The sequence below is a fragment of the Natrix helvetica genome (genome assembly GCF_964273705.1).
Source record: "Natrix helvetica genome assembly, chromosome: 1".
NCBI classification, from domain to species: domain Eukaryota; kingdom Metazoa; phylum Chordata; class Lepidosauria; order Squamata; family Natricidae; genus Natrix; species Natrix helvetica.
The window spans coordinates 116,772,039-116,798,804 of record NC_138548.1 but is presented as its reverse complement, the minus strand read 5'-3'; the positions used below and the strand labels follow the sequence as shown (position 1 = coordinate 116,798,804).

Here is a 26,766-nt window from a genome sequence, read left to right as displayed (position 1 = left end):
GAGCCCTGCATGTAAAGGGTCATGGGAAGTGTTAGCTCGTGGGTGGCCAGAAGTGCCCTCGGAGATTTCCTTAGATGCCAAGATTTTGGCTGAGAGCAAGGAAATTGTGTGAGAAATGGGCTTTGCTGAAAGATGACACAGGAAAACTAATTTGGCTACATAAAGGTACTTAAAAGAAAAGGGAAATGTTGAAATGTTTCTTTTTTCTCTTGTCTGTCTCTTACTCTGTCTTCTATGCAAACACGTGGTTTTTGTTTCTTAAGATTTGTGCCTTCCCCAATTTAACTGAGATTCAGGGTGGGAATGATTTTGTTTGTGAAATTCATGAGTTTTGTTATGCCCTCTTTGTCTCTCTGTGTGTATGTCTAAGTCTTTGTGTGCCCTCGAGGTAATTGTAACTATAAAATGTCTCCAATCCCCCCCCCAAAAAAAGATAAGAATTTTAAAGTGTTCAAAGAAAGAAAAGAGTAAGCTGGCAGAAATTGCCTTCACTCAGTTTGTTGGGCCCACAAAACTGAGTGAAGGTGGAGGGAATCTTTGCTTTGCATCTGTTTTGGCCAGCAGAGACAGAGTAAAGATATTTTTTTTTCTTCCTTCCTTCCTTGCCTATACCTTAAAGTAACAACCCAGGAAATGTTTGCAAGAAAAGTTTCATCCTTGCATTTATTGTGTGCTTAAATGATTTTACCTGTTCATTTCTTTCCTGAAGCATGTGAATCCAGACCCCATTTCTCATCTGTGATATCCCCATAATGTTTATCTGTTTATCTGCTGAGTAACTGATGGTTTTATTTTTTTCAAACTCTGCCTGCAAGCTATCTCCCCCCCCCCTCCCTTACCTCTAATCCTCCAACAATGCCTTTTCTGTGGGGGAAGGGAACCTTGTTCTCATGTCTTTCAGCCCTAGAAGATTGTACTCTTCAGGTGAGTATAGATTTTTTTTCCCTTTGGGGGGAGGAGGAGAGTGTTGCCTTGTGTGTGCATGTATGAAATGAAGGAAATTCCTACTAAAGGTTTGCCTTCAACCTGAGTAAAAACCCTCTGCACATTTTTCTGACCAACCTACTCTATTGGTCCTAAAGTAAAAATCTGGCCTCCAGAAGGCAGTTTTGATTTAGATTTTGTCAACAAATTTGCTGATTTCTGGCCACCATCCGATGAATTAAGTGCCCCACCCAGATGCAAACGGTGTGTTAATGGAAGTCTCCATACATCTTGGTCTTTAAAACTATGCCAGAAATTGCTGGGAGACCAAGATAGGGTTTGGATCTTTAAAAATATGCCAGCGTGTGCTGGGAGCGCCAACCTAGAACCCTGGCTGAATGCAAACAATGTGTGGACAAACATCTCTGTACATTGTTTCTATACATCTTGATATTTAAAAATGCCAGCGCGTGCTGGGATATCAAGATAGAATTTGGATCTTTAAAAATTAGCCAGCACAGCTGGCAGGTCCAAATTAGAAACGAACACACCAGGGCAGAGACAGGCATTAACTATCTAGTGCTTAAGGAGATAGAACAACGGTGGTAACTTCAAGCAAAAATAAGAAATTTAGCAGGTAATAAGGTAAAACCTGTCTGAATGGAAGACCTAGGTAATTGGACTTGATTAATTTGATGTAATGTCTGTTAAGAAATTCTTAGGTGTGCATCTATACACTGCTCTGAGTTTTCACATGCTTGGAGAACGAGCCACGTGTTCCCCAAGGAAAGATAGCCATCTGTCTGTCTGAAAGAAAATTGAAGATTTAAAGGGACAGGACCTCCCCCAGGCCTGAAAGTGTTTAATGGTATTTGTGCATGTATGTGTGTGTGTGATCATTTCCAGACCTGGAGGGAAGTTGAGATCCTTTAATAATAGAAAATGGAGCTCATTGGCTTATGTACAGCTCCCTGAAGTAATTGTAATAACTGCCTTGCATGAAGAAAGAATGAAATGGGATTTTTGTATGTGAAATTAATGATTGCAGTGCAAATGTGAGTATGTTGATGGTAAAGTTGGTATGAATGTAGTTTGATTCCCTTTCTTGTGAAAAAAAAAAAGCTTCCTGAAATACCTACGATTGTTTGGCATGAGCAAGCATGAAGGTCTGATTGCAGTATGAATGTGAGTATGTGTCCCTCATGCCCCAGGGAGTGATAAGTGAATGGATCCAGAGATCCACGTGATTGCCTGTGTGAAATCCCCCCCCCCACTCTTCCTTCTGGGTCATTCTTTGGAGGGAAGCAGGAAAAGCGGGGAGAATGAGTGTCTGCTCATTTTTACCATGAGTGTGTGTATGAAACGCCCCAGTGATACCTGTGAATGCCTCTGGGCATTCCCCCCTCCTTCTTTCCCTCTTTCCTTTTGGGTCATTAAAGGCTGAAATTTTTTTCTCCTCACTTTAACCACTTCCCCCCCCCTCTCTTCTGAGAAATTTGGAGTAAATGGGTGATCTGCTCCGCTTACCTTTCACTATTGTGATCTTTTATCTGCATATAAAATTATGCAGTTACATTTCTTTGCTCTGAATACAATTTTGATTTTTTTTTCTTCTGGAAATTTTTGAGGTTTAAAATGCTTAATTAAACCTATAAAAAGGAATGATTTTGAGATATTTTGCTTACATTTGTAAATGTTTTAACATACTTAATGAGAATTTGCTTTCATCTGAATGGAATTTGATATTTTGGAGTGTTGACTCAAAGTACCTTTTTTTTAAATTGCAATTTTTTAAAAAAGCTGTTCTTCTTACCTCCCTCTTTTACACCTGAGTGCATTTTTAAACGCTTATGAGTCAAGGTGCTCTACCCTATGACATTTTGTTTGTTTGTTTGTTTGCAACACAAGTTGTTGTCCCTCTTGGAAATTTACTCATCTTACTGCAAAAGTGTTTCAATCATACAGGCAGTGGGAATGTCATGTTCCATGAAATTTACATCGTCTGCCTCCTGAAATAATGTTTGGATTTCCACACTTGGACAGAATGGGTGAGATTCCACAACATAAGACTAAAGATATGTCTGTAAAGAACTGTATTCTTGGCCTCTTTTTTTTTTTACCTCAGAAACAAAGGACTGCTAGCTCAAACCATAACTCTCCAATTTGCTGCTGGTGATTGCGTGCTGATAAAACCTGACATGAGGAAAAAAAAAACTTAGCCAAGCCTGGGACAGACTACCAAGACTGACTGACCACTCTTACCAGCCTTACCACCAAACCAAGCATGCCACCCTAGCAGACATGAAAGAACCCTGAAGGAGATGAAGAAGTAAAGACCAAAAGACTCTCTTCTATCCCCAGAAGACAGCTGTAAAGACTATGGGGGAGGGTGGAAACTGATTGTAAAGTTTTGTTTCTTTGCCTCCTTCACAGAAATTGTAATTGTAATTCTTCTTTCCTGTCTCATTTATATTGTAATCAGTTTAATGTATTCATGTAAGAATTGTATTTGAGAATGGCTAGCACAGCAAGTTCTGAACACCTTAGATTTCTGGCTGGTGGGAGGGAAATTTTGTCCAAAATGTCTGTATTTTCTGTATTCTAGAACTAGCTACACACACACACAAAAGAGAGAGAGAGGCTCCATTCAGAATTAGATTGAAACTATCTCCTTGACCCAACTCCACAAAGCTTTTCCTAGGTTGATTTTTGCCCTTGCACAAAAGCCTAAACAGTGATATATCCCTTTTAATCCCATGGGGGAGGGTCAGTTCCCCTCAGGCAATTCCCCCACTTGAAGAGTAACAGAAAGGATGTTCAAAACTCAAACCCTGACAGTGACCCCCCCCCCCAAAATGATGTTGCCCAGTAAAGCAGGACATGTTGCATTGGTGGTCTCAGGAGGAGGAATCCCAGGGCTCATTGTGTGTAGTTTTAAAAATACTAAATAGTCTGGATTGCACACTAGCTAAACTCAATTTGGCCTCACTAAAATAGGAGCCAGGGCAAGTTAAAGAAATCCCTTGGAAATGGGCAGCCTGTACTTCTTTAAAAGGAAGAATCCTTCAATGGCTGTGAAGTTTTTTTTGGGGACTTCTGCTTGCTTGTAACCTGGAAGCTCACAGAAAGTGATATCAAACACCTGAAAATAATTGGCATGGTAAATTGGATATTGTAAATTTCTTTCCAGAAATTGTGCCCTGGTTGCTAAGACCTTCATGGTTGAAAGCTCTCTGGGAGCCACTGAAGGGATCCTTCTGCTGTCTCTTTCAATGCTTTTCCATCAGAAAAATTAAGTTTCCCTGATCTGACCAATTTTATCTTTTGTCAAAAACATGTGCGTTCCACTCACATTTTTTTGAAAAAAAAAAAGGAGGGATTGTAGGAAGTTATCACCCAGCCCTCTCCCAGAAAAATGAAATATCCTAGGAAATATTGATAAGGCAGAATATTATATTTTCCTGAATGTGAAAAAGGGAGAAACACATTTTAAACACTAAATTCCTACAGCTTCCTGCCCATCTCCACTTTGTCAATGGGCCATTAAGAAGACCAAGGTAGTCCACTTTACATAATAAAGAGTTCAGCTCCAGGGGGGATGGGTGTAGAGTTCTGGCAGTGACAATGAAGGCATGATAATATAAGCCTTTACTCAACTGACCACATGGCATCTGAACTCAATCAAACCTGAATTCAAAACAGCCTAGAGGGTTGCCCCTGCATGGGCCCATGTGAGTCTGGCAACCAATCAGAATACATTTCTTACACAGGAACAGGAAACAGATAGGTGGGGCAGAACAGATTATAAAAATCCCTGCAAGCCCTTCTTCAGCCCTTCTCTTCCCTTCTCTTCTTCTCCACCAACATTGAAGCATGTGATCACCTTTTCTGTTCAGGGCTCAAGCCATGTGGTCCTGTCCACCATTAAACCATCTTTCCAAGCAGCCTCCATGTCTCCAGTGTCTTTTTCCCCACTTGGAGCCGAACCCAGAAGGACATTTCTCCCAACAACATGTTGCACCATCCCTTGTGTTAGGGCAGTGATGGCTAAACATTTTGCCATCCCATGCCAAAAGCGGGGGAGGAGCGCAAGGTGGTCATGCGTGGGCATGCCCACACCCATTATTCTATGCACACAACCTCCGCACATGTGCATGTGACCTCCCCCCCGTGCATGTGCATGCAATCCCCGCTTTTTGTGCGTGATGGACCCGTTTTTCACCTTCCCCAGGCTCTCAAGGCTTTCTAGGAGCCTGGGGAGGGTGAAAATGGCAAACTTCCAAGTTGCCTGTAGGGCCATTTTTCTCCCTCCGGAGGCTTCAAGGAAGGCTCCTGAAGCCTCCAGAGGGCGAAAAACGGCCTAACATGCAAACCAAAAATCCATTCCTGAACTGGTTTGCACATTGGATTGTTTTTCGCCCTCCGGAGGGCGGAAAATGGCGGAAATGAAGGCTGAAGTCAGCTGGGCAGCGCGCGCATTTGCGCTGGAGCTGGCAGGGCAATGCCTCATGTGCCCTAAGAAATGGTTACGCATGCCACCTGTGGCACGCATGCCATAGGTTCGCCATCACGGTGTTAGGGGGCTTGTACAAACGCTCATTCTCCAAGTAAATGCCCCTGAAACCTCCTCCATCTAATGAGGTTATGCTTCTTCTTGGAGAAGTAGCAGCAGCAGCAGCAAAAGAGGAAGGGGAGGGGGGAAGCCTTGATCCGGACACAAAGTGCAACCTAATGTTATCAAGGTTAGAAGGATCATATACAGCCATGTAGGAAAGTGCAAAAAAAGCAATTATAGTATAAAGGGGAAAAAAAGGAAGAATCGTAAGAAAGGCAGTAATAGCTAAATGTTGTTTTTTGCAGGTACCATACATTTTTAGGGACCAGTTCTAAGAAATGCAATAAGGTTTAGAATTATAAGAAAAAGATAGGAAATGTTTGCAGGTCCAAAGTCAGGCTAGCCGAAAGTTTTAACCACAAGAGCTCGCACATAGTCTAGAAATAATCTGCTTGTTTCGGTTTCTTATGCTTAGGCAGCTAAATTACGGAAAAGCAGCAACAGTGGCTAAAGCAAAAGTCACCTATTGCCATGAGAAAAACAAGCTTAAAGGACAATGGTAATTTAGGGAAACTGTGAACTTCGTGGTCCTCGTCAAAAGGGATTTGCGTTTGGGCTGAGGGAATAAAATGCTATTGAAATCTATTTGGGGGCTATGTCTACTTTGCTAGCCAATGTCTCTTGCAAAACCGTAGTTTACAATAAAGTGCTTGCTGCTACACTTAATGAATGTCCAATTTCTTACTGGTGAGTGGGTTTCGCACAGTGCCAATTTTTATTCTAGTAGTTCAGCATTTTTCAGCTAAATGTAGAAAAAAATATAACCCCACTATGGATTTTTCACGGTTGCGCAGTCAGATGCGGTCCCCTTGCGGCACAAACTGGGAAAGTCTCAAAGAGAGAAAAGGGAAAGGATAGAAAAGGGCCGATGCCGGAGGGAGGAGGGGAGACGGCGAGGCTCCTCCTGTCCCTTGGCCCGGAAGTTTTTACAAAAAGCTCCATTTCTCCGCTTGGAGTTGTTCCCACTCTGCGGAATTAGGACCGAGCAGCAAATTCGCCAGGCGGAAGAGGCAGGGGCGGGAATGACGGGCGCCTCTTTTCAGAACTTCCTCTGTTCCTTGGGAATATTTCTGTGTGAATGGGCTGGCTATTTTCTTCCCTAGAAACCAGCAGCCTGAAGTTTTGGACTACATTTCCCATTAGTCCCTACTAGCTGATCAGGAATTGCTGTTGGATTGGCCCTTCCTCAAATTCTGTAAGACTTGCCTGCCTGCCTCTCCTTTGCACCCTCACCACATAGAATGGATCCATCTGAGTCCTTTTTCCCATGTGGATTTTAAGCTGATCTTCGGTACCATGCATGATGGGGGGAGGGGAGGATAGGCATGGAAATCCATCCCTTGGCACAATGCCATACAAAAGAGCAGCGTTTCTCACTCTTGGGATCTTTAAGATGGGCAGATTCCAGGCACCTGGGAAATTCTGGGAGTTGAAATCCACCCACAAGTTCCCAAGGGTGAGAAACACTAAGATAGAGTATATATTGTGTACCTTTTTTTTTCTCCAGCTGGAACTCCAGCCATTCCTCCCTCCCTCCCTCTTCTTGAGATGGCAGTGGTGGGTGAAGACCCTGCCATATTTACGACGGATGTTCTGCCTTCTGATGCCAGACTCCTCCCAACATTGACCAACGCCGGCAGGCGCGGAAACTGCAGCCCTCGGATTGGCTGCCCGCCTGACAGTTGTCATATAAATAGCTGTCAGGTGGCCCCTGTTGTTGCTTGTTGTTTCTAGGGTTGATTCGTTAATAAAGAGTTAACCGTAGCATGGTGTTTGTCTTACCTCAGCTTTAGCGAACGAAGCAATGGGGAGATAGAAAAGGTTTAGATTAGAATTCAAAAGGTATGCAAAGCAAAGTCTTTGTGCTCAATGAGTATAGAATTCCAGTGATGTTTCTGTGGTTTAGTAGATCCTCTTATATCCAGAGAGAAACATAAGGATTCCCATTTTTCTTCCTCTTTAGCTATCTATATGGAAAGACATTGGTCCCAGAAGTAGAGGGTGGCCCCCAGCCTACTGTACACATGATCTGGACCCCGGTGCCCCAATCAGTGACCCTCCTTAGGGACCGGAAGGAGCAGAGATGGGAGTTCCACACTGCCGTAGCAGAGTCTGAAGAGGTTGTGCAAAGGACCTTTTGTGAAGGGATGTCCCTGGTTGGATTGGGTTCCTTATATCTGTCTCACACCCAGGCATGGGCAGCGCTCTGGGAAGGCTGCTGCGTAGATGTGGACGGGCCTCTTCCCTTCAGCCAGGCTATATATGGCTGCCTGTATTACCTGCTGAGTGCCATTCCTCCTCTGGGCTCTGCTAACATCCCTTTCTCTGGAATCAGCCCAGGAGGACTTTCCAACGGCACATCCGGTGAAGACTACTGGGGCCATGTCTTCTGGGACCAGGTGAACAAAGGGAACCACCCCAGTTTGCTACTACTGGATGAAGGGGAGATGAATTGGGGAAGATGCTGCCTGAGGGAGAGAGAGATAGAGACCTTAGCCAGCGACTCATGAGAGGGAGAGAGAGAGGGAATCAGAGAGAGTGACAGAGACAAATCAGAGACGTACTTTTAACTACCTGGCAGCGGCATTTTGCCTTGGGGGGGGGCTCCTCAGAACATCCCAAGACTTCGGAGAGAAGTTTACAGCCCTCCCTTGAAACGCTTCGGAGGGAAGCTTCTGCAAAGGTGAGTGACAACAAGTCTCCCAGGTTTTAATTTGCCGAGCTGTGCGCACGCGCCTGTTTTCCACAGCGTGGAGCAGCGGCGAGATTCTGCGCGATGAGCGATGATTCCAGGGGCCATCCGGGAAGATGAGGAACGCGAGGGGGACCCTGCCCCCCCACTGATGGCCCCCAGAATCATCGCTCGCTGCGCAGAATCTCGCCGCTGCTCCACGCCGTGGAAAACAGGCGCGCGTGTACAGCTCGGCAAATTACAGCCTGGGAGACTTGTCATTCGCCGGGGTTATGTAGAAGCTTCCCTCCGGGCGCCCGCTTCCCTCCCTCCTCTCGGGCTTCGGAGGGAAGCTTCTGCATAACCCCGGCAAGTAACAAGTCTCCCAGGCTGTAATTTGCCGAGCTGTACGCGCGCGCCTGTTTTCCACGGCGTGGAGCAGCGGCAAGATTCTGCGCGGCAAGCGATGATTCCAGGGGCCATCCGGGAAGATGAGGAACGCGAGGGGGGCCCTGCCCCCCCCCACTGATGGCCCCCGGAATAATCGCTCGCCGCGCAGAATCTCGCCGCTGCTCCACGCCGTGGAAAACAGGCGCGCGAGTACAGCTCGGCAAATTACAGCCTGGGAGACTTGTTACTCGCCGGGGTTATGCAGAAGCTTCCCTCCGAAGCCCGAGAGGAGGGAGGGAAGCGGGCGCCCGGCACACAGAAGAGCCGCGTTAAAATGTTTAAAGAGCCACATATTTTTTTTTTGTTCACTGGAGTATAAGCCGAAGTGGATTTTTCAGCCCAAAAAGTGGGCTGAAAAATTCGGCTTATACTCAAGTATATACGGTAACTTTCCACCAGCCTCCTGTCCCAGAGAAGAATATTCATCAGGTGCTTCTCTAGTTTTTAAACTGAAGCGACATAATTCCCAGGGCCCAGATTTTGTTCTGAGGGCGGGATTGAAGAAGTTTCTCTCCCAGAAGACTCATCCTCATCTGAAGCTGGGAGCCCTTATGGGAAAGGAATAACTGCTGGCTTTACTCTAATTTACAGTTCCTTTGCGTTTGATGGCAATATTTTTATATGTTGTCCTTTTTTGTTGTTAAACGTAGGATACCTGGATATACCCAAACATCCTGCTTTTCTATCCAGAAGCGGCTTGTGCTATCTTAAAATACAGGATCCAAACACTAGAGGGAGCTCTACACAACACACTGGAACAAGGATACAAGGTAGAAGCCACTTACAAAGACAAGAGGAAATGCCCCTTCTCCTTCCACAGGAGGCATGGAACCCAGTTTCCTTCACTATTTCCTTCAGTCGTGGCTGGGATCCACACAGAGGTTCCCCTTGGCTTCAATGATCTTTAATTTTAGCATTTCGGCAACTTTTCAAAAAACAAAAGTAAAATCCTGGCGCAGCAGCAGAAACTCCTTTGAAACAAGAGTGGCTCTAAACAGGTACAAAAGTCTTGATGATATTCAAAAGCAGCTTTTGCAATCTGAAGTGGGGGAGACTGGCCCAGGATCACCCAACTAGATTGTTTCCTAAGAATGTCCTGGTTTCTAGCCTGATGCCTTAACCATTGCTCCAAACTGGCTATAAAGACTGCCAACTTCTAACCTGCAGCATCACAACAGAAAACCTCTTGAGTTGCCTATTGGATCAAGACAGAGGCCTTCATGTGCCATCTTCCTGGTGTTCTCTTCTTTCCTATGAACATGTGGCTGGATGATGAAAGTGCTGAATTCAACCCCTCCCCCATGAGTTTCACCCCATTTGACCCAAGTGGAGAGTTTTGTGGGGATCCACCATTGAACAACAGCAAGAACTATTCTTTGGCAACTGAACAAGGCCGAGAATGACATTGAAAAGTTGCCTTCCCTCATTGAGGACAGAAACTGGATTGAGCAAATGAGGCCACTGGCCGTTCTCTAGCAGGCTCTTCTGTCATGCAGGGAAAAGCTGCCCATTCCTGAACAAGCATGCTCTGGATCTGAACGCCTTCAAAGAAAGGAAACATATTACTATTTAATATGCCGTATGACCTTGTCAAGATACTTGATTTTATTTCATTTTGGTTTCCATTGTGGCAGGGTGCAAAGTTTCTCTGGGAGAGTGCGGCAACGGGCCGAGAGGTCTGCCCTGAGAGAATTTATGGAGACGAGGAGATCCACGTCAATGGAGATGTGATGCTGGCATTCGAGCAGTATTTCTGCATCACTCAGGTAGCTGTGGCTGGGCTTGGAGTAGCCACTGTTGCCTCCTGTCCTGCTCCTGCTTTTGCCAGTAAACCTGGCTAGCCTGTCTGAGTCAGATGGGGCCCTGCAGGGTCAATGGAATCTCTCCTGATGCGCTTCTAGGACTTGAAGCTCTTTCAGCAGGAAGGTGGCTGGGATGTAGTCCAGGCTGTCGCTCAATACTGGTGCAGCCGAGTTGTGTGGAACTCTGAGGAAGAAAACTACCACATTGTGGGTAAGTGTGTAAGGGGGCTCCTGAGCAGGGATAGGAGTCAGTTCAGTGCATCTCCTCCAGCAGCTACAGCTGATGAGGCAGAGCCTGTAATGATAGGTGGGAAGACAGGAGGGAGAGCGATAGAGGTTTTAAATGCCCAAATGCATTGCAACCAATATGCACCCTTGGACCTTCATCTATCCTTATTGCAAGAGTTATTCTGGGAGAGAGAGAAAAGATTGGACAGGTTATAGGTGTCCATTCCTAACCATGAGGACATCACAGTGAGGCCTATGGAAGGGCTGCTGAGTTCTAAAACTGTCTGACTCCTTTCAGGTATTTTGCCCCCAGATGAATATCATTGCACTGTAGATAATTCTGTCTATACAAATGCAGTTGCCCAGAGGAGGTAAGAGATCTCCAGAATCCCTGATCCTGCTTCTCTGCCCTTCTCCTCCCAGAATTTCTTCTCTGTCCTTCTCTCCTTCCAGAATTTCTATTCTTTCTATGGCTTTTTTCTACTTTAGACTTTTTTTATGGTTAACATTGAATTCACTTTCTCAATACATTTATTATCTGGTACAAATGTAAATACAACAGTTCATTTAGTAACCTTTCAAGGTTACAACATCACTGAAAAAAAATTAAATTTTTGAAATGACTTTTCCTGCATTCCCTGGTCACATGATCAAAATTCAAATGTTTGGCAATTGGTTCATATTTGTTACTATTGCAGGGTCCCAGATCCCATTTTGCAACCTTCTGACAAGCCAAGTCAATGGGGAAGTCATGTTCACTTAACAATTTTGTTACTAATTTAACAACTCTGGTGAGTCGCTTAACAGCAGTGGCAAGAAAGGTCATAAAATGAGGTAAAACTCACTTGAAAATATTTCACTTAGCAACAGAAATTTTGGGCTCAATTGTGGTCGTAAGTCCAGGACTACCTGTAATTTAAAAGTTCATTGGCATGCTTACCCTTCAAGAATATAAAAGATAATTATGATAGGCTGAGCCTCATGTCATACTTTACTCTGGCTGGCTGGGGAGTTTCATCTCTTCAGCCCAACTCTTGGGAAGATGCTTTGGATTTTCTGGTCCAAAGTCCAAACCAAATGCAGTATATTTGTTAACTCCCTCTTCCTTCCCACTTCCAGTTGACACAGAATTTACTTTCTGGTTTCCAGGAGGAGTTGACTTTCAAGTGCAGGGATGGTTTAAGACTAACCTTTCCTCCTTCTCTCCCTCCACAACTTTGAGAAAGGCATTGCCCATGTAAAGAAAGGAAAGGAGGCCAATCCAATAGAAATAGAGTAAGATTTTTTGTAAGGATACTCTGTCTTATGAAATATATATTGCTTCTTTGCAAATTGTAAATACAATTGCAAAATTTTCCCTAATTTGTTTGAATAATATAAAATCAAGCACAAATTTCCAAGTACTTCACGGATTATTTGGGAATCTTTTTCAAATTCAGTTCATGAGTGTGATTGTTGTCTACGAATGTGTTTCTCTAGATTTAGATTTTGTTATTACATCCCTCACAGTTAGTGCCAGAGAAGATGTTCCTAGTGTGGGCCTGTTACGGAATCGGAGAATTCCAAACTTGGAAGGGTCCAGTCTAATCCACATTGTACCAAAAAAGACCCCACTAAACAATCCATGAGTATTGGCTATCCAAGATCTCAGGTTCCATGTTCATTTAGAGACACTCTAAAGAAAAAGGAAGGGAAATACACAGATGATAAACCTGAAAATGTTGCTGCTGATTTTCTTGGTTTCATTAGAAGCCATCACTTTGAAATTTATGAAAAAGTAACAACATTGTTCAGAAATCAACATTCTGTTCTCGGGTAACACTGGTAAAAAGCAGAAAGGTTGAAATACAATTGCAAAACTTGGGTAGATACTTTTTGAGACTGTTAATGTAACATTTTTTGAAAAAATTATGCCTGTGTTTACCCCAGGACTAGAGGAAGTCCACAAACTTTCTTTAAGTGGCATATAACTGATTTGTCTTCTGCAACAAAATGTATGCACCTTTGGAATGCCATTTAATTTCACAGAAGTAAGCATTAAGCAAGTATGACATCACAGTGATTAAAACATGTGTTGGGAGGAATAATTTCATACCTCTTTAATACCCAATCAGGACCAACATCCCAAAAAAATGTGCCCCGAATATACTGATGTTGTCTTTTAAAATGCTAAATGTCAACCTTTTTCCAATTTGTAATTCTCTGCTAGGTTAACTCAGCTAGATCTTTTTCCCTCCATACCATTTCAGCTTGAAATTTGCAATTGACTTGGGCTCCCAGTTGCATTTTGTTGTCCCCGAAGAGTGGAAGGAGATTATGAAGAAACATAAAGTGCCTTTGGATAAGAGCAGGCGTTACCATCCAGAATATGATGGATACTGTCCAGGTGAGGGATTCAGAAGAAACCAAGGTGTTCATCCTAATTTTAAAACCAACTGCACTGCATATCAAATGTTCACTAATGATGGAAATGTAACCATCACTTAGCTTGCATGCTAATGTGGGGGACATCAAATTAATATTTTGCCCAATAGTCAATATTTTTGCATTGTTGTTCAGGGATGTACTTTCTCCACTGGGGGAATGGAAATGAGAAGAATAATGTAAAGCCAAGAGATTTTCCTTTTCCTCTCACAAACAAAAAAAAAAAAAGGCAAAATGGTTCTATTCTCACTTTCATAGATATTTGGGAACACAGTTATTTCTTTGCCAGAAGGAAATATGAACCTTCCCCCCCCCCCATTCCTTTCAATTATCCCCTGGAATCCTCTCATTGCCTGAAACTGCTTGACACCATTAGAACTGCTTTGGTTGTGTCAAAGGCAACACAGGCTTTTGACATTACATGTGGCTTTTGATTAGGACTTGCCTACCTCTTCAAGAGGGAAGGAGTTGGAAAGAGATAGCACTCTAGCACAGTGATGGCGAACCTTTTTTGGCTCGCGTGCCACAAGTGGGGGGAGCGCAGGGGGGTCGAGTGCGGGCGTGCCGCACCCATAATGCAACGCGCGACCCCCCCATTTTTACATGGTTTTTTTGCCCTCCCCATGCTCCAGGGGCTTTATAGGACCCTGGGGAGGGCGAAAAGAGCCTCCCCCGACCCCCCGGAGGCCCTCCGGAGGCTTCAGGGACTGTCCAGAGGCTTCCCTGAAGCCTTTGGAGTGCTTAAAACCACCCTCCGAGCAAACCGGAAGTGACTTCCGGGTTACTCGGAGGGTCGTTTTAAGCGCTCCGAAGGCATCAGGGAAGTGTCGGACGGTCCCTGAAGCCTTCGGAACGCTTAAAACCACCCTCTGAGCAAACCGGAAGTGTTGCTTGGAGGGTCATTTTAAGCGCTCCGAAGGCATCAGGGAAGCCTCGGACTGTCCCTGAAGCCTTCGGAGCGCTTAAAACCACCCTCCGAACAAACCGGAAGTGACCTCCGGGTTGCTCGGAGGGTCGTTTTAGGCGCTCCGAAGGCATCAGGGAAGCCTCGGACGGTCCCTGAAGCCTTCGGTACGCTTAAAACGACCCTCCAAGCAACCCAGAAGTCACTTCCGGTTTGCTCGGAGGGTGGTTTTAAGCATTCTGAAGGCTTCAGGTCCCTGAAGCCTCCGGGAGGGCGGGGGAGGCTCTTTTCGCCCTCCCCAGGCTCCTATAAAGCCTCTGGAGCCTGGGGAAGGCGAAAAATAGCTTTTAAAAAGGTGAACTCAGCTGGCCAGCGCGTGCATGCGCGTTGGCCAGCTGACAGGGCAGCGAGGTGCGTGCCCTGACAAATGGCTCATGCGTGCCATAGGTTCGCCATCACGGCTCTAGCATATTGGCTAAACTGGTGGGCCAGATACTAGAATATCTGCAAGTTGCTTCTTCAAATGGACTTTTTACCAGGCTCCTAGAGCTTTATTGCTGTAGAGTTTTAAAAAAAACAGGTGACCTTTTCTCAGCATGTTAATGTATGGTGGCAGCTGCTGCACCTTTGCTTCGGATACATCAAGATTCTTTGACGTAAGAGACAGGAGTTGATGTCACGATGACATGACGTGCAATCTCCGAACTCCGAGATCGTAGTCAATAGTTTTGCCGCTGGACGGTCCTTTTGGACCTAAACTGGTCTGAAGAGTCAGTGACAGGGAAGAGTACGTCTTGCTGATCTCAGGGACACCGCAAAGTCCCTGATTGATCCAAGAGAATCTCTTCTTGCTGGTGACAGAAGCGCAACCAAAAGCTGCTGAAGTTGGGACAGCTCTGGAATGGGAGGAAAGTGGAAAGAGAAAGTGTATCCCTCTGGTGAGGAAATCTTATTGTTATAAAAGAGACTGCCCCCCAAAAATCAAAGCTAAATTAAATTTGAAAATAGAAGGAAATAAGCAGCAAAATTAAGCTACATTGGACAGTGTGTTATCTTTTTTTTTTAAAAAAAAATTCTTTTATGGATGGAATTTTTGCAAATATTTCCTACTTTTTAAAGTGAAAGTATTAGTTTTTATTCTACTACTTCTTTTTTTACCTATGGATTAAAATCTTTTTCTTTATTTTTATAATACTGGTTTGGATGGGTTTTTTCTTTCTATTTTGCTCCACTTAAGAATTTTGTTTCTTTTAAGCCTGGAATATAAAGAAGATATAAAAGGAATACAAAGAGGGTAGTAATATCAGAGGGAAAGGAAGTAACACTGCCACTTGGAGACTGGAGGTTTGAGTCCTGGAAACATTGCCCTTTCTTTTTTCTCTTTGATCATTTTGACTTTGCACTTCAAGGTTCTTCAGCTTGTGTACAGAAGAGATAGTGAGAAGAGCATGTTTATACAGGTGCTCTTTGGGAGCTTCATTGGCAGGTGGAGAGAAGTGAAAACAAAGCCTTGTTTCAAAAGATTATAAATGAACTTGTGTCAAATCTAATAAAAAGTTTTGAATACTAGAGTGGCCGTGTTTAGTAGTTGGAAAAATGGCACAACATCAAAAAGAAACCTTAACATTGCAAAAGATTATGTTTGAAATTCAAAAACTATTAGAAACAACAGAGAGAATTGAGAAGAGATTAGAAAACATAGATTGTAAAACAGTAAAATTTGATGGAAAAATTGAAGATGTTTATCAAATGGAAAAAGTGGTAGAGTCCTAAAAACTGAAGGGAAAAATGAACAAAGAGACAAGATAATTGTTGATACTGACAGTCAACTGAGCGTGGTTGGAAATGGAAAGAGTGGAACATGGAAAAGGGAAAAAGATAGATGGAAAGGAGCTCTACCCCAGATTTCAAGGTATAGAAGAAGAAAAAAGAAGAATTGGTGGATCTAAGGAGAGAAATTTTGTCAGAAACACTATTGATAACCAAAGATAAGCTGATTAAAGAAGCAGATGGAGGGTTTCGAGATTTTATAAGATATGCAACAAGTAACAAGTTGCGAAGAGAAGTCCACACAAAGCTTATTAAGGAAATAACCAGAAGACTAATCCCACAAATAGCAAAAGACATAAGACTGCACTATTACTGGAAAGACACAGGTTGATATATGAAAGCCTATAATAAAAAATTAGTCAAATTTAGTTAAATGTAGAGCACTATGTTAAAAATGAAGTGATAATGATATAGTTAGATAAATAATTGATAATGATAAGTGTTAAGTCTATCCCTGTTAGGAGACTAGAGTTGCACAGCAGAAGTTAGTAACAAATGTGCCGCTGAATAGTCACTCACAGCCACCGAAGGTAAAATAAAGAACAGCTTTACTTGTGTAACGAAAATAGGATAAATAGTCTTCAAAACAGACTATAAGCAGTCTTGAGTTATATACGCAGTCTATTTACAACACGTTGAAGTTACAGTTGCTCAACTCACGATTCACCATGTAGACAGGTAACTAACATACAGACTAACCACCATCCAATACACGGTCTTCTCTCCAATACTAAGCACATACAGGAACAGTCAGGAACAACAGTAGAACCAGGAGAATCAGGAGCATCAGGATAACTCCGTAATACTTCCTACTTCCTTATATGGCTGTTTAAAGCAACAGCATCCAATTACCTCTCTCTTGCACTTAAAGTAACAGATACATTTGTTACAATCATGACTTATATACATTGCCAAGCAAAGACTAGGGTTACATCCCTAACAATAACGATACATATTGGTTTGATAAGAGGAAATTTGATATGAAGTGCAAATGGTGACTATGAAAGGAAGTTTAGAAACTCTGTTATGTATGAAAGCTTATAATAAAAAAAAATTAAATCAAATTTAGTTAAACTAAGACCATTATGTAAAAAATGAAATGATATGGGATATAGTTAAATAAATGATTGATAATGATGATAATAATGTATATATATGTACTGGTTTGATAAAAGGGAATTGGATATAAATTGTAAATAGTGATTAAGAAAGATGTCTAGAAACTTTGTTATTAAACATAATCAATTTTATTTAGAACATGTTATAAAGCTGTAATGTTACCGGATGATATTGGAAACAGATAACGGAATGCCATTATGTGGTTTTGCTTTAAATTTTGGAATATTTTATATAAAAGGACGTAAAAACAATTATAGTCAAATGAAGATTGAGGTTTGATGAGAGTAATGTATATAAATATATTTGATTTAAAATATACTATATAACTTGATATGAATTGTAGGTGATGACTGTGGAAGGGATGCATGACAGTTTCTTGTAACCAATTGACACACTTTCTACATTTTGTAATGGAAGATGGTTTTGTGGTGTTTGTTGTGTTTTGTCTGTCTGTTTTATTCAAAAATAAAAAAAATAAAAAGATTATTTGACGTAAGTAGAGGCTTTCTTTCTATTTCCCCATTGCCATCAAAGGAAATATGTGGTATGAAAATGAGAGGTTCCATTTCATTAGCTATCACCATCCCACATCTTGGTCACCTCAGAGATTTGCTTCAAGCCTCTTCCCACAGGTGAACCAGTGAAACAAGCGGATGTTGTCTTGCTTGGGTTTCCTCTCATGTGCCCCAGAAGTCAGAAGGAATGATCTAGAGATCTATGAGCCTGTGACTGATCCCCAGGGGCCTGCCATGACTTGGGTAAAAAGCTGACCTTGAGAGAGGGAGCAAGTGATTTCCATGCCCATCTGCAGTGCATCTGTTTGTGGATGGTAGAGTGCACCCTCAGTGTCTTTCTTCCTTCAGAGCATGTTTGCAATTGGCTGGTTGGAGCTGAAGGAAATCAAAGGAGCACAACAACAGATGAGCAAATGTTTCAGCAACATCACCGAGCCATTCAAGGTCAACCAATTGGGCACATTTTATTCCTGTCTTTAAGTTCTTCTACTCTTGACAACATTCATCTATAGTACATATGCATATACAGTATATTCTTTTTCTTAGATCTGGGTGGAAAACTCTGATGGATCAGGAGCTGTAAATTTCTTGACCAGGATGGGTGGATTTCTGCAAGCCATCTTTTTTGGATATGCTGGGTTCAGCTATAAAATAGGAATGGTGAAAAAAATTGTCAGAGTTTTCTTCCTGGTCAAAATCATGTGATGTACCTGAACATGTTGTGTTGCAGAATGAATGGGGACATAACTTCCTTAACCCTAGTTTCTTACAATCTATTTCTTAGCTGTCTTATTGTATGTTTGACTTAAAATTTATCTCCATATGTTCAGAAAAAGTTGCATATAAGGTATATGTAACTGGGAATACCCGTATTTTTAGGAGTATAAGACGCACCCAGGTTTTGAAGAGGCATTTTTTTAAAAGTAGGTAGGTAGCTAGAGGGATAGAGAGGGAGAGAAAGAGAGAGAAATACAGTAGGTAGGGTGGGAGAGAGCAAGTAGGTCGGTAGGTAGATAAAGGAATAGAAATAGAGAGAAACAGAGAGAGAAATACAGTAGGTAGGTGGGGGAGAGAGAGAAATGCTGTAGGGAGGGAGGGAGAGAAAGAGAGGGAGTAGGTAGGTAGGTAGATGTTTCCAGGTGTATTTCTCCATGTGCTGGAGAAGGAAATCGCTGACAACCTGTAGCACCTAAAATTTTGGCTATGCATGGCCATTTTGTTGAAGGGGGTGGGGCTTTGGGATGCCAAAATTCTGTATTCGGTGTATAAGACGCACCCAGATTTTCAGCCTCTTTCTAGAGGAAAAAAGGTGCATCTTATACTCCAAAAAATACTGTAATTCCTTATAAAAACATAGCAATGATATAGGTTAGAAAAGTCACATCTAAAAATAAATATAGTGCGAGTTTTGTAACTAAAAATATTTTGTAAAGCAATGCAAAAAATTGATGGAATGATTTCATTTAGCACCTGCTGTGAGTGATTACTATCTATTCAAAAGTCCTTTTTGAACACACACATACACACACACAAATTAAAATTGCAGTGATGGCTATTTTTAGAAGTCAAGTTGGGGCGGGGGAGCTGTGCATGTGCAGATGCTTCTGACTGCAGTCACCAAACTCCTTTCTGCTAACTGGAAATACCATTAGCTGAGCAGCCAGAATCCCTCAAGCAGGGATATTGAGATAAAGGCCATCTTGTCTTTTGCCACCAAGTGCACTGATGATGTTACCTAGTTTGGTAATTAAACATCTGCAAGAAAACAACTGAGCTCAGAGAGCACCAAAGACCTCATAATTCAGCCCTGAACTACAAATATCCTCCTCCATCAGTGCTTTGTTTTCTTTTGCTGATGTTGCTCCACAGAATAGTATGTGCATAGATGATGCAAAAATCAAGTTGCAAAATGCATCGGCCACTCTAGCCAGCAGGATCAACTTTGGCCTGGTAACTCTCCTGAGTTTCTGGAAATGTATTCTAATCTAAGCTCTGGCTTTTTGGCTTTAACATCCCTTTTAAAAACTACCAGTAGTTAATTTAACTTGGACCTTAATAGTTTTCTTTGCCATCCCACCACTCCCATCAAGCTTTGGAATAACCTACCTCACAGGGCTGTGGTTGTTGAGGGGAATAAAGGAAAAGGAAGGTGTATTATACCCAATACACTCTGAATTATTTCTAAAAACAATAAGTACAATTTAAATAAAGAAGCTGTGACACATATACAAACAATCAAAAAAGAGATGATAATTTTTTAAATTCTATGTTATTACTGGCATATTACAGAGATTTTTTATTAATTTCTCAGCAATATTATTGGAGAAATGTTTCTTTAATCAGTACCTAATGTTATATTATACAGCCTGGGATAATATAAATTCTATGAATACTTAATTGAAAAATTGTGCCTTTGTCTTCCTGCTTTAATATTTTTGTGTTGTAGGAATCCAACTGGGTGTTGAACATTTAAGTCATTTGTACAGTGTAATTCTTGCATCAGAGGTAATCATCGACTTGAACAGTTCATTTAGTGACCACTCAAAGTTACAAAGGCACTGAAAAAAACTGACATGACCATTTTTCACGCTTACAACCATTGCAGCATCCCCGTGGTCACATGATCAAATCCAGATGCTTGGCAACTGACTCATATTTATGACGGTTGCAGTGCCTTGGGGTCATGTGATCAGCTTCTGTAATCTTCTGACAAGCAAAGTCAATGGGAGAACCAGGTTCATTTAACAACCTTGTTACTAATTTAACAACGGCAGTGATTCATTTAACAACTGTGGCAAGAAAGGTCATAAAATGGAGCAAAATTCACATAACAAATTTTCCCTTAGCAACAGAAATTGTGGGCTCAATTGTGGTCATAAGTTGAGGACTAGCTGTATTTATTCACTTTTTGCAACTCACCAGAATTATAAAGTACAATATCATTTTGCTAGCCAAATTACCACAGTAGATGACTTTGTAAATAACTGCAGATTGGCCAAGCTATTTCCATTTCTGGTTTGCCCATTGGGCCATTTTTCACCCTTCCCAGGCTTCAGGAAGGCCTCCGGAGCTTAGAGAGAGGGCGAAAAACAGGCCCTCTATAAAATGGTGAGCTACGCAGAACTATTAGATAACAAAGGAGAATTAAAATCGGCCCAGGATTTGAAAAAAACAAGGAATTGCGATGGAACAGTGGCCTTATTTACAGATTAAAACAAGATTTAAAAAGGACTGTGAACAATATGGCATATATGAGAAACAATTGGAATTAGACAAACTATTGCAAGAAACGGGAAGAAAAATGATTACCAAAACAACGTTCTTTTAAGATATAAAATGGAGGAAGAGACAATGATATCCTGGGCCAGAAACTTTGGTCATAGCATTGAGTTAGAACATTGGGACAAATTGTGGGAAAGAAACTATAAGCTTACAATGGCGGTATCTTAAAAGGAGAATTCATATAAAATGTTCTACCGACAGCACTCATCACCTGAGAGATTGCCCAAGATGTTTCCCAACCTATCTTCTGAATGTTCGAGATGTAGACATAAATCTGGAACGTTCTATCATATGTGGTGGACATGTCCTCACACCAGGAAATATTGGCTTAAAATTAAGGATTGGCTGGAAGGAATCACGGAACATACGATAGAATTGAAACCAAAACTTAAAGTGTTGCAAGATGCTAAAACAAGGGGATGGCTGGGCTTACCTGACTGGGAGCTATATTACCAGGCAACAAGTCTGATGTGGATTAAGGAATGGATAATGTTAAGAAATGTTAGGCTTTTGAACTTAGAGGGTCACGACTTGCTGCTGGGATGGCATGCATTCTTATGGTATAAGGGAACCAATGCACATGGTTACTTTAGAAGACATTATATAAGAAGGGCTTTGTTATTAAACTGGGAGAAGGTTAAGAAATTACATTATTTAAAAATTCCAGTCTGGATATCAACCATTGAAGCCTTTTCATATTCAATAATATACAAAAAGGAACAAACAGTTAGATATGCTGAACTATTAAATACAGAGGGTGAACTTAAATCCATTCAAGACTTGAAACAGAAAGGAATTGAAATTAATTGGTATTCATATGTGCAAATACATTCTAGGTACAACGAAGATCAAAAAATGGAGGGTTTTTTATGATAAAATGACTGAATTAGATAAACTTTTAACAGGTACTGATGAAAAAGTAATTTAAAAACGTTATGGCTACCTAGTAGAGGTGAAGCTGTTAAGTCTATCTCCTTTCGGAGACTAGAGTTGAGTAGCAGAAGGTAGTAACGAATGTGCCACTGAATTGCTACAGGAAGAACAAGTTAAAGAAACTATGTTAGCTTGGGGGAAAAACTTTGGGCATGGGATTGACCTAGAGCAGTGATGGCGAACCTTTTTTGGCTCATGTGCCCCAAGTGGGGGGAGCGCAGGGGGGGTCGAGTGTGGGCGTGCCGCACCCATAATGTAACGCACAACCCCCCAGTGCGCATGCGCGCACAACGCGCAACCCCCCATTTTACATGCTTTTTTTCGCCCTCCCCAGGCTCCAGGGGCTTTATAGGAGCCTGGGGAGGGCGAAAACAGCCTCCCCCGACCCCCCGGAGGCCCTCCGGAGGCTTCAGGGACCATCCAGAGGCTTCCCTGAAGCCTTCGGAGCGCTTAAAACCACCCTCCGAGCAAACCGGAAGTGACTTCCGGGTTGCTCGGAGGGTGGTTTTAAGAGCTCCGAAGCCATCAAGGAAGCCTCGGACGGTCCCTGAAGCCTTCGGAGCGCTTAAAACCACCCTCCGAGCAATCCGGAAGTCACTTCCGGTTTGCTCGTAGGGTGGTTTTAAGTGCTCCGAAGGTGTCAGGGAAGCCTCGGACGGTCCCTGAAGCCTTTGGAGCGCTTAAAACCACCCTCCGAGCAACCCGGAAGTCACTTCCGGTTTGCTCGAAGGGTGGTTTTAAGTGCTCCGAAGGCGTCAGGGAAGCCTCCGGACGGTCCCTGAAGCCTTCGGAACGCTTAAAACGACCCTCCAAGCAACCCGGAAGTCACTTCCGGTTTGCTCGGAGGGTGGTTTTAAGCGTTCCAAAGGCTTCAGGGACTGTCCCTGAAGCCTCCGGGGGGGCGGGGAGGCTCTTTTCGCCCTCCCCAGGCTCCTACAAAGCCTCTGGAGCCTGGGGAAGGCGAAAAATAGCTTTTAAAAAGGTGAACCTTGCGTGCCCTGACAAATGGCTCCGCGTGCCACTTGTGGCACGCGTGCCATAGGTTCGCCATCACTGACCTAGAGAAATGGCAAAAACTGTGGTCTCAAAACTATAAAATGACAATGTCAACTGCATATAAAGAGAATGTGTATAAGATGTTTTATAGGTGGCACTTATCCCCAACGAGAATAGCAAGAATTCTAAGAACAAATCCGAAAAATGCTGGAAATGTCATCAGACGCTAGGCTCATATTACCACATGTGGTGGACTTGTACCGAAGCTAAAAGATATTGGACTAAAATCCACATGTGGTTGGAGAAAATGATACATAAACACATAGACTTAAAACCAGAACTCTTTTTTATTTTTATTGTTTTAAAAATAAAAATAAAATTTTTTAAAAAGCATTGAAACCAGAATTATGCTTATTAGGCATACTAGACCAAAAGATGGACAAGAAATATCAATATATAATATTACACATACTAACCCCTGCTAGGATTGCTTTTGCACTAAATTGGAAACAAAAAACTACACCCACCCCCAGATGAAATGATAATTAGAAAGATACTTGAATGTGCTGAAATTGGTAGGATGACTATGGAGTTAAAAGAAAGGGCAGAGTCAGACTATTATAAAATTTGGAGTAGACTGTACAAGTGGCTAGAGAATGGAAGCCAAAACAAGAAATAAAAGTTTTTAAAACTATTGATTATAATATGAAGAAAAATGTATCTATGTAAAATCTGATTATATGTATTATACTATTCTATTACAATATAATAAGTACATTAGTATTAGAATTGTTAAAATCTACGACAAGACAATAATCGAATAGTAAACCAGAAAAGCAGAATATATATGTTGATCCGTATATTATATTGTTATGTTTGTGTTTTTATCTGCTTGTATTTGTTTTTGTATTTTCTCTTGATTTTTTTCCTTTTTTTAGCTGGAGATTCCACCATAACGGCTTCATTCCATTTTCCATTCTGTATAATGTATTTTCCATTCAACCTATAATAATAAAAAACAAACATATTAAACTTCCAGCAAAAATCCCTAACAATTATATAATCTGATTATAATCTGATTCTTCCTATATAATTTCAAGGGTGATTTGCTTTCACTCATTCCAGGTTTTTTTGTCTGATCAAAAAATTTGATTTCAAGTCTCTCTGGGAAGATTTGCTATCATTACAATTTAACTGGTGTGTTTCTGTGTGTATTTTTATCCTTAGTGTCCCAGTGTTTCTCAAATTCATCTTCATCTCCCCACCTCAAATAACTAGGCAAACAGGTTTTTCATATTTCCATTTCACCTTAGAATCTAAGCAATGCCCTTCCCCCTTATTTAATTTAAATAGCCTGATTCTCCCTGCCCAATCAGTAGCGGAGAAGCTCAATTTCATGATTTCATCACCTGTCCAAGATGTGACTGGAGTCAATAGAGAAATGGACCAACTGTAAGTGCTGCAGTGAGTAGGGGAGTCTTTGGTGGACTGATCTAAAGGCTAATTTTGAGTTAAGATAAGTTTTATCTGGAAGACTTCCAGAAATAGTTGATATAGGAGACTCTTTTTAAAAGGAAATCAGGAAGGTGAAAACAGTATGAAAGAAAATAGTAGCATGAGAGTGATCTCTATGTCAATTATCATATTTGAAATAAACATTAAAAATGGGCACTATTATAATCAACTTATAATATACAGTGCTGTAAGTTGTTTAATTTCAATGTATTCTGAATAGATTTTTACATTCTGGACTTATTGATTGGTTACTATTTCTCTGAAGTATTCTGGAACTACATATGTTGGGTAAGAATCTGAGAAAATGAAACTAATTCTATAGTGTCACTTGTTGACATGTAATTAGAATAAAAATACCCCCCCATACCCCAAATGGGACTTCCGGTTGTGCTACGAACGTCGCGGGCAGGCTTTTTTTGAGCTTGTCGACTCAATAGCCTGTAGAGACTTTTTTTTAAGATCGTAAATGCCTTGGACACTCCGAAATCCTTAGGATTTAAGGAGAGAGATACAGCTGTCGGGTAGAGCCACTTGTGTAGCCCCCCAGAAGGATTTATAGCCTCTGGGGTGTGGGCAAGGAGAGCCCCCCTTTGCAGCTGTTTTAAGCTCCGGTCTACTGAGATCCTCCGCTAATGATTTAGTGGAGCAAGACGTCGTGAACAACCTTTAACTCTGAGCAACCCAAGAAGGAAACATTTGCAAGTATCTTAAGTTTTAAGTTTGAAAAATTTTGTTAAAGAACGGTATTGCTGAAGTTGAAAGGCGTGGGCTTAGAACAAAGGATTCAGAACAAAGGCTTCAAAATGGCGTTAATTTATAGCTGAAAATCTAAACAAAATGAAAGTTAACTGATTGCTGACAGCTGGGGGCGGAAAAGGAGTAAAGGTGGAACGGCTGAAATAATTACTAACAACTCTAAAGTTAGTTCATATAACCTGATCTACTTGGAAGAACATTTTGTGAGAAAGTTGGGAAGAAGTGTCTTCTTTTTTTCTGTTAAGAATGGCAACGGAACAAGGGGTGGCTCCCTCAGCCGCTACAATAAACCTCCAGGATTTGAAGGACTTTATAGGTAAAGAAATTAAAGAGGTTAAACAAATGGTCCAGGACACCATAAAAAGGTCTGACCAGCTTGATAAAAACATGCAAGCTATAGCTACGGGACTGTCAGAAGTTGTTCTTAAGGTGGATAGTAAGGTGGAGCAACTAGTTTTGGATTTGGAAACCAAAACAAAAGAAACGGATCTGAAATTTGTGGAAATGGAGGGGAATATTCAAAGGATGGATAATGAGATTACTATGATACAATTTAGATCTATGGAGTACGCTATCAGATTGAGGGGTTTAAGAGAAAATCCTAGAGAGGACTTAAGAAAAGTTTGTGCTGATGCCTTGGCTACGTTATTAAAAGTGGATGACCCCCGTGAGATTTCGGCTAAGTGATAAAATTTACAGAGTAAATTCACGTATAGCATTACAAAGGCAATTACCAAGAGATGTTGTGATATACCTTACTGAGAGAAATTTTAGAAATGACATCTTGCAGAAGTCTTATTATTCTTCTCTTCAAATAGATGGGAACATGATTGGTGTTTTCAAGGAGCTACCACCAGCGATGTTAAAGTTTAGAAGGGATTTTGGATTTTTGGTAGCAGAGCTGAAGAAAAGAGAGATACAGTATAGGTGGGATGCCCCAATGGATGTTATATTCAGATATGAAGGGGTGAGGTACCGTTTGAATACTATAGACAAAGCAAGAGACTTTTATTATGGAATACTGAAGGCAAGTGCAACGCCCCCACGTACATCTACACCAACACCAGCAGATTTGGATGTCTTAGAGCAGAGGCTGTTTGAGAAAGAGACAGAACAACAAACAAAGCAGACACAAAAAGAGAAGGAAGCTCAGGGTGCTGTAGGTGGATCACAAGTGGACCCTTCTGGATTTCTTTTAAGTTCTTTCTTGGAGGAACCGTCCAAGACCCTCATTGAAATGCCATTACTTAAGCCAGTGGAACAACGTGTTACTAGATCTATGACTAGACAGATGCTAGAATCTCACAAGCAGGTGGACCCCCAAACACAATGTGCTAAGAAAGAAGTTAAGAAGCAAACTGGAGCCATGGGAAGAGCTGGGCCGAAGATTAGTCTTGTGGAGAGAGATCTTCAGCAAATGCTTTCAACGCTCCAGACTAGACCTAAAGATGTTTAAATTATTATCTTGGAATGTGAATGGATTGAATTCTCCACAAAAAAGGAAAAAAATATTTTATTATTTGAAGCAATTTAATAATGATGTTGTTTGCCTTCAAGAGACTCATATTAGGTTGCAAGACCAGAAGTACTTAGTGAATTCAAAATTGGGAACATCTTATGCTGCCTCTAATTTGGTAAAGAAAAATGGAGTGGTGATATATATAAATAAAAGATTTTCAACTAAAGTTATAGAGGCGGATGACAGTGGTAGATATATAGCAATTGAACTTGATACAGACTTTGGTCCTATTTTGGTGGTAGGAATATATGCACCTAATCAACAACAAGAAAGTTTTTACAAG

The 26,766-nt window shown here is 41.7% G+C and overlaps 1 pseudogene across 1 annotated transcript in view; it reads left to right on the top strand.

The window, feature by feature from the left end:
* The window catches only part of LOC309388850 (protein-glucosylgalactosylhydroxylysine glucosidase-like), a 90,653-nt pseudogene extending 72,466 nt beyond the window's left edge, over window positions 1-18,187 (top strand). Inside the window, exons 2-10 of the transcript XR_014176868.1 lie at window positions 7,503-7,938; window positions 9,311-9,430; window positions 10,295-10,426; window positions 10,562-10,673; window positions 10,989-11,061; window positions 12,940-13,076; window positions 17,600-17,725; window positions 17,831-17,926; window positions 18,029-18,187. The product of XR_014176868.1 is annotated as a protein-glucosylgalactosylhydroxylysine glucosidase-like (transcript). The remainder of the gene's footprint in view (window positions 1-7,502; window positions 7,939-9,310; window positions 9,431-10,294; window positions 10,427-10,561; window positions 10,674-10,988; window positions 11,062-12,939; window positions 13,077-17,599; window positions 17,726-17,830; window positions 17,927-18,028) is intronic.
* Window positions 18,188-26,766: the final 8,579 nt, after the last annotated feature.